This window comes from Coregonus lavaretus (assembly GCF_964263955.1).
Source record: "Coregonus lavaretus genome assembly, chromosome: 5".
In the NCBI taxonomy this organism is placed as follows: domain Eukaryota; kingdom Metazoa; phylum Chordata; class Actinopteri; order Salmoniformes; family Salmonidae; genus Coregonus; species Coregonus lavaretus.
In genome coordinates, this window is record NC_139992.1 from 67,833,126 (window position 1) to 67,845,414 (window position 12,289).

General features: G+C 41.9%; 1 protein-coding gene across 2 annotated transcripts in view; it reads right to left on the reverse strand.

The window, feature by feature from the left end:
- LOC311130122 (tRNA N(3)-cytidine methyltransferase METTL2-like) overlaps positions 1 to 12,289 on the reverse strand; it is a 46,962-nt gene that overhangs the window by 23,707 nt on the left and 10,966 nt on the right. The window lies entirely within an intron of this gene.

Sequence of the window (12,289 nt, forward strand, 5' to 3'; positions counted from 1 at the left end):
ACAGCATGATGCTGCCACCACCATGCTTCACCGTAGGGATGGTGTCAGGTTTCCTCCAGACGTGATGCTTGGCATTCAGGCCAAAGAGTTCAATCTTGGTTTCATCAGACCAGAGAATCTTGTTTCTCATGGTCTGAGAGTCTTTAGGTGCCTTTTGGCAAACTCCAAGCGGGCTGTCATGTGCCTTTTACTGAGGAGTGGCTTCCGTCTGGCCACTACCATAAAGGCCTGATTGGTAGAGTGCTGCAGAGATGGTTGTCCTTCTGGAAGGTTCTCCCATCTCCACAGAGGAACGCTAGAGCTCTGTCAGAGTGACCATCGGGTTCTTGGTCACCTCCCTGACCAAGGCCCTTCTCCCCCGATCGCGCAGTTTGGCCGGGCGGCCAGCATTAGGAAAGTCTTGGTGGTTCCAAACTTCTTCCATTTAAGAATGATGGAGGCCACTGTGTTCTTGGGGACCTTCAATGCTGCAGAAATGTTTTGGTACCCTTTCCCCAGATCTGTGCCTCGACACAATCCTGTCTCGGAGCGCTACGGACAATTCCTTCGACCTCATGGCTTGGATTTTGCTGTGACGCACTGTCAACTGTGGGACCTTTTATAGACAGTTGTGTGCCTTTCCAAATCATGTCAAATCAATTGAATTTACCACAGGTGGACTCCAATCAAGTTGTAGAAACATCTCAAGGATGATCAATGGAAACAGGATGTACCTGAACTCAATTTCGAGTCTCATAGCAAAGTGTCTAAATACTTATGTAAATAAGGTATCTGTTTTTTATTTTTAATAAATGTTCAAAGATTTCTAAAAACCTGCTTTTGCTTTGTCATTATGCGGTATTGTGTGTAGATTGCTGAGGATTTTTATTTATTTAATTAAATTTTTGAATAAGTCTGTAACATAACATTTTGAAAAACTGAATACTTTCCGAATGCACTGTATATGAAAGTTCCAAAGGTTACCAAAACTGTATCGCAAGTGAGGCATATTTTCGTTTAGACACAAACCGTCGGGATTAAACAGAGCGTTGGGATTGTAGTTCGAGGGAGCCAGCTGTGATCAGTACTATCAGCTGAGAACCCAAGGGGGGCTGGCTGTACGGCTGTAAACTGGGTATACCCAAATTGTACCAACAAATTCTGATTAATCATAATGACAAGTCTGGGCAATTCCACGATAATGGAATTGAGCTGAGACTCAGATTATTCACTTAAAATGTACGCCAAACAAAAACCATTGATTTCAAAGTTTAACAAACCATACATCTATGCACAAGGACTACTTTTAACAATTTAAACTGACATTTTTATAAAAACACATTTACTGGAAGAACTGTGCAGATGCAAATTTGGTAACAGAATTTCAGTAAAATCTTCCTCTGTTTTTTGTGTTCACGTTTTCCAAAAACGTAAATATCTGCTCCAAATTAAGATTCAACGATGTCTGCAGAAAGAATGGGGTGTCAGCTATGACATGGCAAATTGACTTTTTAATGTACTACAGTAACTGGATTTACACCCGGTAACTGCATTTCATCATGGGTCCCTGATCTGTACTACACAGAAATGCATAATTATGGATATAAAAATGTAATTCTCTTCATGGTGATGTATCCTAAATAGGTACACAAAAAGGTATAAATATGCAATATCCTCCTTTGCATATCTGGGTATTATTCTACACACTGGCTATTTTAATGAGCTTGAGGTGCCCCCAAATAAGACCACATTTGGTTGGTCTGGACCGGACCAAATCTGAACCAATAATATACGTCTATGTTTCACAAGTTTGGACATCAAAATACAGCATAGATCTCAGTAGAGTACAGTAGAGTAGAGTACATTACAGCACAGAACAGTAGAGTAGAGTTCAGTACAGTAAAGTAGAGTATAGTTCAGTACAGTAGAGTATAGTTCAGTACAGTAAAGTATAGCCTAGTACAGTACATTATATTGTACTCGACTAGTATGCTCTACTGTGTACCGTACTGAACTTTACAGTACTGTACTCTACTTTTCTTTACTGTACTCTATTCTATTGTGCTGACTATACTGAACTTCTCTACTGTACACTACTGAACCATATTATACTTTTCTTTACTGTATTATGCTGTTCAATTGCAGAGATTCCGTTACAGATTTTGCTGATATTCCGTTACCAATTTGGTAACAGAATTTCGAGATTTAATAACTTAATTCATAAACAAAATTCATATCAGTAAAAACATTAACTAATTGATAGGTCTACCTTTACTTGTTACTTCTGTGAACTTTCATTATCCTCCCTCCTTGAGGGAGAGAAATGAGTAAATATCTTAAAGTCGCTCTGGATAAGAGCGTCTGCTAAATGACTTAAATGTAAATATGTGGGTTTTTGGAAACGGAATTTCAAGGCACAAGGCAATGTTTCTTACAGAAGGCAGAGATATTTCTTCAATACTAAAAATAAATTGTTGATATTAGTTGGCAAGGGTCTTCAACATTATTGTGTATTGATGTATTTATAATACCTTTTACGACTTTTTCCTGGTAGATATTTTATAAAGACCCCTTTCCCATCTGACCAGAAATCAAAGCCTTAGCTTTTTCCACATTTTTGGGGGATGGAACGTTTTGGAAAAATGTATATACAGTGCATTCGACAAGTATTCAGACCCCTTGACTTTTTCCACATTTAGTTACATTACAGCCTTATTCTAAAATGGATTAAATACAACATTTTCCTCATCAATCTACACACAATACCCCATAATGACAATGCGAAAACAGGTTTTTATAATTTTTAGCAAATGTATTAAAAATGAAACTATTAACCTATTAACGCGGGGCAAGCGTAGACAAGATGGCGTATTGAATAGAAATCGGTACAAAACACCTCAAGATAAAAACATAATATTCAAAATCAGTAAGTTAGACTAAATATTAGCATTTCATATATTTCAATCTGGATAATAACAGAAATAAGATCATAAGGCTAGAGAAATATATCGACAAATATTACAACAACAAGCAACACCCAAACATGACTGAAGACAAGCGTGGAGAGCCGATCCCCAAAAGGAAACGCGACTCATTGACTGATACAGATGATATATGCTTTTCACCACTGGGTATGGTAAGTGTGGAAAGCGACCTGTTGAAGTCGATAAATGACAAATTGGGCATACGCATACTAGAATTGGTCAGTAAAGACGTAAAAGAGTTGAAAGCGAGTCTTCAAATGAGTGACGAAAAAGCTTTGGTAATGGAGAAAGAAACCAAAGAAATAAAAGTGACAGTCTCTAAAATGGAAACGGACGTTAGGGAACTAAAAAAGGAGAACAATCTTCTGAGAGAAGCCTTACTAGACATCCAAACTAGATCGATGAGGGAAAATCTAGTACTTACGGGTATTCAGGAAAAGGAGGGAGAAATAACAGAGAATATTATGAAGGACTTCCTGCATACAGCGCTACAAATCCCACTCGAGGCTGTCGATAAAATCCAACTCGAACGTGTACATCGTTTTGGAAAAAGAGGACAGAAATATGAGCGTCCAATCGTTGCCAAATTTGCTTTTTTTAAGGATAAAGCTATGGTGAAAAGCCTAGGAAAAAGACTTGCTGGCACGAAAATAGGCATGAATGATCAGTTCCCGAGGGAGATTGTAGAAAGGCGCAAAGTTCTGTATCCAATCTTCAAGGAAAACAGATTAAAAGGGAAACGTGTTGCACTAGTGGTGGATAAATTATATATTGACAACCAAATGTTCAGAGACACAAAGACTACTCCATGGCTATTCTAAAAGTTGTAATAGAGGAGTCAAATATTGGAGCACCTGATACTAGCAATGATAGGGATTGTAATATTAAATAACATTTATAGTACGTATAGTATTTTATAAAAGGATAAAACGATATATATATATTTTTTGACTTCGTATCGCGGTTGTCGGGAGAGGTTGTGTTTTCTCTAGCAGGAGGTAAGCTTGGCTTCTTATATGGTGTTGAGTAAAGCTTAAACCATGTATTTAGATTGTAGGTAGGTATTGTAGTTAGGTATTATAGGTAGTTTACTCAGGTAGTTATTGTAGGTTATTGTAGGTTATTGTAGGTAATTATTGTAGGTAAGTATTGTATTCGGCGGACCCCGGCAAAGCACGAGGCCAGCTTACCCACTACTTGGACCAACAAAGCTAGCTAGCTAGCTAGCGGGTAGCTACTGGTAACTTTTAGCAACTGTGGTTAGTTGTTTCCAATGTTATTTCACGCTTAAGAGTACCTGTGATTGAGCCAGCTAGCTGCCTACCATTCAGCTGTTTTTCTAACCTCATTATCCGAGGCATTAACGTTAGGTGGTTGGTAGCTGCTGTACTTAATTACAGCTACTGATTGCAGTCTGCCACCCAGACAGCTGGCGTCGGGTAAGTTTGGCTTTATACATAGCTTGGGCTTTGTCGAGTAAGGCTTAAACTATGTATTTAGATTGTAGTTAGGTATTATAGGTAGGCATCGTGGGCTGTATATTATTAGGTAGTATAGGTAGGCATCGTGGGCTGTTGTGGGTAGTTGTTGTATGTAGTTATTGTAGGTTACTTTTGTATTCGGCGGTGCCGGGTGTAGCACGAAGCTAGCTAGCTAACTCACCTCCTGGATTAGCTGGCGAGTAGCTATTAGCAACGGTAGCAACTAAAAACAATATCCTTTTAGCCAGCTACATTCGTTCGCAGCGACGCCATTTTTCAAACAAAGTCAACACAGCAGCCATTGCTAGCTAGCCAACACTACCAGCTGGCTGTACTGTAGTAGCTAAATACAATATCTTTGTGCTAGCTAGCCAACGTTTAATCATTGCTGCGTTATGAAAGAACTAGACATGGACACGAATTATCTGTTTAGTGTGTTCACACACTATTGGTAGTTTGTTGTAACCAAGTATTGGTGCTAAACTGCGTGTTATTGGATGCTAGCATGCTAGTTAGCTATGGCGTCATAGTTAGCTAGCTGAATAAAGTAAGTTGAGTCTATTCATTGAAACATTGAACCGCTGTAGTTTACAACAATTCTAATTTCTAAAGTGGAAGTTGGGAGAGTTTTATTCGGGTGGTTCAGTGAAACAATTATAGTTTCTGAGGTGGAAGTTGGGAGAGTTATATTTTTTTGGTGAGGGAGGCCCTGCTCTCTCCTTTCCCAGATGTTTAGTTCATTTCATTCCGATCTCCTCTGCATTATTGTAGCCATCTGCTACAGCCTGTCAACTATGCCTCTGCCTATCCCTGTTCTCTCCTCTCCGCACAGGCTACACAAACGCCTCACACCGCGTGGCTGCTGCCTCTCTAACCTGGTGGTCCCTGCACGCACCACACACCTGGAGTTCCAGGGCTCAGGCAGCCTCTGGAACTGCCGTTCTGCCGCCAACAAGGCTGACTTCATCCCAGCCTATGCTACCCTCCAGTCCCTCGACTTCCTGGCGCTGACGGAAACATGGATTACCACTGAAAACACTGCTACTCCTACTGCTCTCTCCTCGTCTGACCATGTGTTCTCGCATACCCCGAGAGCATCTGGTCAGAGGGGTGGTGGCACAGGAATCCTCATCTCTCCCAAGTGGTCATTCTCAATTTTTCCCCTAACCCATCTGTCTATCTCCTCATTTGAATTCCACGCTGTCACAGTCACTAGCCCATTTAAGCTTAATATCCTTGTCATCTATCGCCCTCCAGGTTCCCTTGGAGAGTTCATCAATGAGCTTGACGCCTTGATAAGTTCCTTTCCTGAGGATGGCTCACCCTTCACAGTTTTGGGGGATTTCAACCTCCCTACGTCTACATTTGACTCATTTCTCTCTGCCTCCTTCTTTCCACTCCTCTCCTCTTTTGACCTCACCCTCTCACCGTCCCCCCCTACTCACAAGGCAGGCAATACGCTTGACTTCATCTTTACTAGATGTTGCTCTTCTACTAATCTCACTGCAACTCCCCTCCATGTCTCCGACCACTACTTTGTATCCTTTTCTCTCTCGCTCTCCTCCAACACTACTCACTCTGCCCCTACACAGATGGTAACGCGCCGCCGCAACCTTCGCTCTCTCTCTCCCACTACTCTCTCCTCTTCCATCCTATCATCACTTCCCTCTGCTCAATCCTTCTCCCTCCAATCTCCTGATTCTGCCTCCTCAACCCTCCTCTCCTCCCTTTCTGCATCCTTTGACTCCCTGTGTCCCCTATCCTCCAGGCCGGCTCGGTCCTCCCCTCCAGCTCCGTGGCTTGATGACTCATTGCGAGCTCACAGAACAGAGCTCCGGGCAGCTGAGCGGAAATGGAAGAAAACTAAACTCCCTGCCGACCTGGCATCTTTTCACTCCCTCCTCTCTACATTTTCTTCATCTGTTTCTGCTGCTAAGGCCACTTTCTACCACTCTAAATTCCAAGCATCTGCCTCTAACCCTAGGAAGCTCTTTGCCACATTCTCCTCACTGCTGAATCCCCCCCCCCCCCCCCCCCCCCCCCCCCCCCCCCCCCCCCTCTGTGGATGACTTCGTCAACCACTTTGAAAAGAAGGTTGACGACATCCGATCCTCGTTTGTTAAGTCTAATGACACTGCTGGTCCTGCTCACACTGCCCTACCCTATGCTTTGACTTCTTTCTCCCCTCTCTCTCCAGATAAAATCTTGCGACTAATGACTGCAGGCCGCCCAACAACCTGCCCGCTTGACCCCATCCCCTCCTCTCTTCTCCAGACCATCTCCGGTGACCTTCTCCCCTACCTCACCTCGCTGATCAACTCATCCTTGACCGCTGGCTATGTCCCTTCTGTCTTCAAGAGAGCGAGAGTTGCACCCCTTCTCAAAAAACCAACACTCGATCACACTGATGTCAACAACTACAGACCAGTATCCCTTCTTTCTTTTCTTTCCAAAACTATTGAGCGTGCCGTCTTTAGCCAACTCTCTTGCTATCTCTCTCAGAATGACCTTCTTGATCCAAACCAGTCAGGTTTCAGGACTGGTCATTCTTTTTTTTTTTTATATACTTTGTTTATTGAATTTTCAGTACCAGCATTTAGTAAATAATTGCACTTGGAAGTTATTTGGTATGAATATGGAACAACAATTTGAAGACAACGATACAGCAAGACATAGAGAGACAGACATGAAAGAAAAAATAGACATTAAATACATAAATAAGATAAAACAAAAACAAAAAACAAACAAAAAAAATAATAATAATAAAAAATAAAAAATATAATAAATAAAATTTACAAAAAAATTACAAAAAAAAGGAAAAATATATGTTTTGATCCAGTTGTTATAGGTCAGCTAGCACAGTTATTACCATCCTTAACATCCGAGATGTCGTATATGCACATACCAGGCTTCTTACATCACCAATATATAAATATACATCAATCTGGAACTGCAGGGAAATGTATTCCTTTAACATAAGAAAAGAAGGGAGCCCACTTTGCATAGAATTTGTCTACAGACCCATTGAGTGTCTGTTTTATTTTCTCCAACTTTATGCAATTCAAAATAGATTTAATCCAAAGAGCATGAGAAGGGGCTGCAGAGGATTTCCATCTAAGTAAAATTAATCGTCTCGCTAACAACGTGACAAAGGCAATTACATCCTTATTCATTTTGGTCAATTGTATTGTGGGTAAGGAAACTCCAAATAATGCAATGAGAGGGTCTGGCTCGATCTGTGTACCGCTTAATTCTGAGAGTGTGTTAAAGATGTCTTTCCAGAAACCAACAAGAGATGGGCAGCACCAAAACATGTGCACATGATTAGCAGGGGACTGGTTACATCGAACACAATTAGGGTTCACATCCTTGTAAATTTTTGATAGTCTTGCTTTGGTCCAGTGGGCCCTATGAATGAGTTTGCATTGGATGAGGCCGTGTCGAGCGCAAATAGAAGAGCTATGTACCCTTTTGAGTGCCCCTTCCCATAGTTCATCAGGTATTTCCTCACCCAGTTCCTCCTCCCAAGAGGATTTGATATTGTTTAATGAGATGGCTTGTAGTGAGCAAATTTGACTATAGATTATTGACAATGTGCCTTTCTGATTAGGAAGTGGGGTGAGAAATGTGTCGAACTGTGTTCCACCAGAAAGGTTGGGGAATCCTGGATCTATGCTGCGGACATAACTCCGGACTTGTAAGAACCTAAAAAAATGATGTCTGGGGAGACCAAATTTAGCTGATAATTGTTGAAACGTACTAAATGTATTGTTAGTATATAGATCTCTGAATCTTTTAATACCGAGATTAGACCATGTTGAGAAAGCACCATCAATCATAGATGGGGGAAAAGCTGGGTTTGAGGCTACCGGAGCCAAGGAAGAGGTTGTTTGAAACCCAAAGTGGCGCCTAAATTGATTCCAGATCTTCAATGTTGTTTTGACACATATATTATTGGTGAAGGAGGAGTAAGGGCCTGTAATAGAGGAGTGAGCGAGGGAAGACAATGATGCCGGTGTAGACGAGGCAGCCTCCATCTCCAGCCAAGTTGGGGGTGGGAGTATCACTCTGCTCTGCAACCAGTACTGAATGATCCTAAGGTTAGCGGCCCAATAATAGAATCTGAAATCTGGTAGAGCTAGACCGCTGTCTGGTTTGGGCCTCTGCAAGAGCTGTTTTCGCATCCTAGGAGGCTTTTTGTCCCATATAAAGGGTAGAATTAGGCCGTCGATCTTTTTGAAAAATGCATTGGGTAGAAATATTGGAAGGCACTGATAGAGGTATAAGAATTTAGGGAGAGTATTCATTTTAATAGAGTTAATTCTAGCAACTAAGGAGAGGTGTAGCAAAGACCACCGTTCCAAATCGTCCTTAGTACGGGTTAAGAGAGGAGCAAAATTGGCTTGAAAAAGGTTTTCAAAACTAATTGTGACATGTACCCCGAGATAAATAAAACTACTGTGAGCTATTTTAAATGGCAAGTTATGTAGAGGGAATTTTTTTGCAGCCATGTTAAGTGGCATCAGTTCACTTTTACTGAGATTTAGTTTATACCCTGATAAGTGACCGAAGGATGCGAAAGTGGCAAGGGCAGCAGGGACAGAGACAGAAAGATTGGATGTGTATATTAATAAATCATCTGCATATAAAGACAGTTTGTGTTCGTGCCCGTATCTGACTATGCCTTTGATGAGGGGGTTGGAGCGAAGTGCTATTGCAAGTGGCTCTATGGCGAGGGCAAACAGTAAGGGACTTAAGGGGCAACCCTGACGTGTCGATCTTTGCAAAGGGAAGCGATCTGATTGAGTGTTATTAGTCCTGACAGAGGCTTGGGGGGATGAGTACAGAAGTTTTATCCAGGTCGTGAATTTGGAGCCAAAGCCAAATTTATTTAGAGTGTAAAAAAGGTATTTCCATTCCACCCGATCAAACGCTTTCTCCGCGTCCAGGGATATAATGGCTTCAGAGGTATTGTCGACAGGAGGATTGTATATAATATTAAATAATCTTCGGAGATTGAAGAATGAGTGTCTATTTTTTATAAATCCTGTTTGATCCGGAGAGATAATTGATGGGAGGACTGTTTCTAGCCGCGTTGCCAGAATTTTGGCTAGAATTTTATAGTCCACATTTAGCAGGCTAATTGGACGGTATGATGCACAGTCAAGAGGGTCTTTGTTTTTTTTAAGAATAACACAAATGGTTGCTTGAGTGAGAGTATGTGGGAGAGCACCATTTACAAATGCATCATTGTACATTTCAATTAGAATAGGGGCTATTTTGGTGATAAACTTCTTATAAAACTCTGTCGGGTAGCCATCAGGCCCTGGGCTTCTCCCAGATTGAAGGGATTTGACAGCGTTAGACAGTTCTTCAACAGTGATCGGCTGCTCTAATTTTTTAACCAAATCCCGGCCGACCGAAGGCACAGAAAGTGAGTGGAAGAAATCATCCAATTCCAGTGTATCCGCTTTACTTTCAGAGGTATATAGAGACTGGTAAAATCTCTTGAACTCCTCATTGATCCCCCCAGGATCTAATGATATCCCAGATGATGTACGGATTTTTGTAATCTGAGATGATGATGATAGTTGACGTAACTTGTGAGCTAATAATTTACTGGCTTTATCTCCTTGTTCATAGTAAGTGCTCCTAGACTTGACAAGCATTTCAGTAACCTGGTCTGTTAATAGTGTGTCAAATTCTGCTTGCAGAGTTAAACGTTCCTTATAAATATCCGGGGATGGTGAAACGGCATAAATGTCATCTAATTGGGCAATACAGCGTGTTAACATAGATAACCTATTCCTTTTCAATTTGTTCTCATGTGCGGCGTAGGAGATAATTTCACCTCTGATATAAGCTTTCAAAGTTTCCCAGAGAGTAGACGCAGAGATGTTTGGGGTTCTATTTGTAATCATGAAAAAGTCGATTTGACTCAAAACAAAATTGACAAAGTGTTCATTACTGAGCAGTTGAGTTTTTAGTCGCCAAGGCGGTCGCTGATTGTCAAGATTTTGAAAAGCTACTTCCATAGTAACAGGGGCGTGGTCAGATACTACAATTGGGTTATATGAACATGAAGATATGGAGTGGAGGAGCCGGTCATCAACAAGGAAGTAGTCTATGCGCGTAAAAGTGTGGTGAACCGATGAGAAAAAAGAGTATGCTTTCCCAGTTGGATTAACCATTCTCCAAGGGTCTGAGACTGCGAATTCAGACATAAAGGTTCGAACAACTCTAGCTGAGGTTGATAAGGTGGTAGGTTTAGTGGAGGATCGATCCAATTGTGGGTCTAACCAACAGTTAAAGTCACCTCCTAAAATCAACATATGGGTGGACATATCTGGGAGTGTAGAGAAAACCGATTTGAAAAAATCACCATTGTCCCAATTAGGAGCATAGATATTAACAAGAAGAACCTTTGTATTGAGCAGCCTACCACTGACAATTATATATCTACCGTGGGGATCTGCGATCACCTTAGAACATGTAAAAGGTACCGATCTGTGAAGTAAAATAGCCACCCCTCTCGCCTTACTCTGAAATGAGGAATGGAACACCTGACCCACCCATCTGCACCTAAGACTTGAGTGTTGTGATACCTTCAGATGAGTTTCTTGGAGAAAGATGATGTGAGCTTTCAAATGATGAAGATGGTGTAGCACCTTACTACGTTTAATTGGGTTATTTATGCCCCTGCAGTTCCAAGTAAGAAAATTAAAGCCATTCCCTCCAGCAGTATGGGCTACACTAGGCTGAGTCATATCTTAAGAAAGAGAGGGGATGTGTAAAGGACAAGGTACAATGTAAACTGAAGATCTTAGTTGAACCTAAAAGCGCAAATGTAAAAAACAAAAACAAGCAAAGAAGCACAAAAAACATATACAAACTGTATACAAATAGAGAGTGAACAAACCCTTCCCTCACACCCGCCCTTGCCGAAGCATCTCCCCAAATGAGATGCAAGCAAAACCCTAAATACAAAGAAAGTTTAGAGCTAAGCATGATAACTCTTACTCTGTGCTACCTAAGATTAGTGACCATTTAACTAGAGTAAGCCAAACATGAATAGAATGGTCCCCAACAGAGTCTAAGGAAAACTATCCTCGATTAAGAGAGGTTTAACCTATAATAATAATAATATATAATTGGTCATTTAGCAGGCGCAGGTGGTAAATGATCAAACTGAAACAGCCATGCAGACCCCAGATATTGGCATTAGAGGCGGCAAACCTGGGCTGGAAATAAAGAGATAAAAAAGAGAATGACATTAATATGTCGACGAACCCAGCAAAGATAGCTTCGTTAGTCACCCATTCGGCCTGCTAGCTAGCCTGCTAGGAAGACCAGCCAGCCAACCATTTGTTACACACCATGCGGTACAACAGCCGCTTTCACGTTCTTGTTGATGAAATCTGCCGCTATAGCCGGGTCCTCGAATCTGTGCATGGAGCCGTCCGGTAAAGTCAGTCTCAAAACCGCAGGGTAGATGAGGCCGAACTTCACGCCCGGGCAGGCGTGTAGTTGGCGTTTCACAGCTCCAAAGCTAGCCCGCCTCTTAGCCACAGCTGTTGTGTAGTCCGCAAATATCGAGACTCTTTTACCCTTATGTAGAAGAGGGGATGCTTCTCCCGATCTTCTCAGTATGTCGTTGCGGACGTGAAAGAAATGCACCCTGATGACAAATGGTCGTGGGGGTTCTCCATCCCTGGGTCGGCTACGCAGAGTGCGGTGAGCCCGGTCTAGCAATGGCTTCTCCTCTAGCCCGAGCAGCTCCTGAAGTAGCTGGGCCATGTACTCCGTGGGCCTTGGGCCCTCCACTCCCTCCGGTATTCCCAGTAG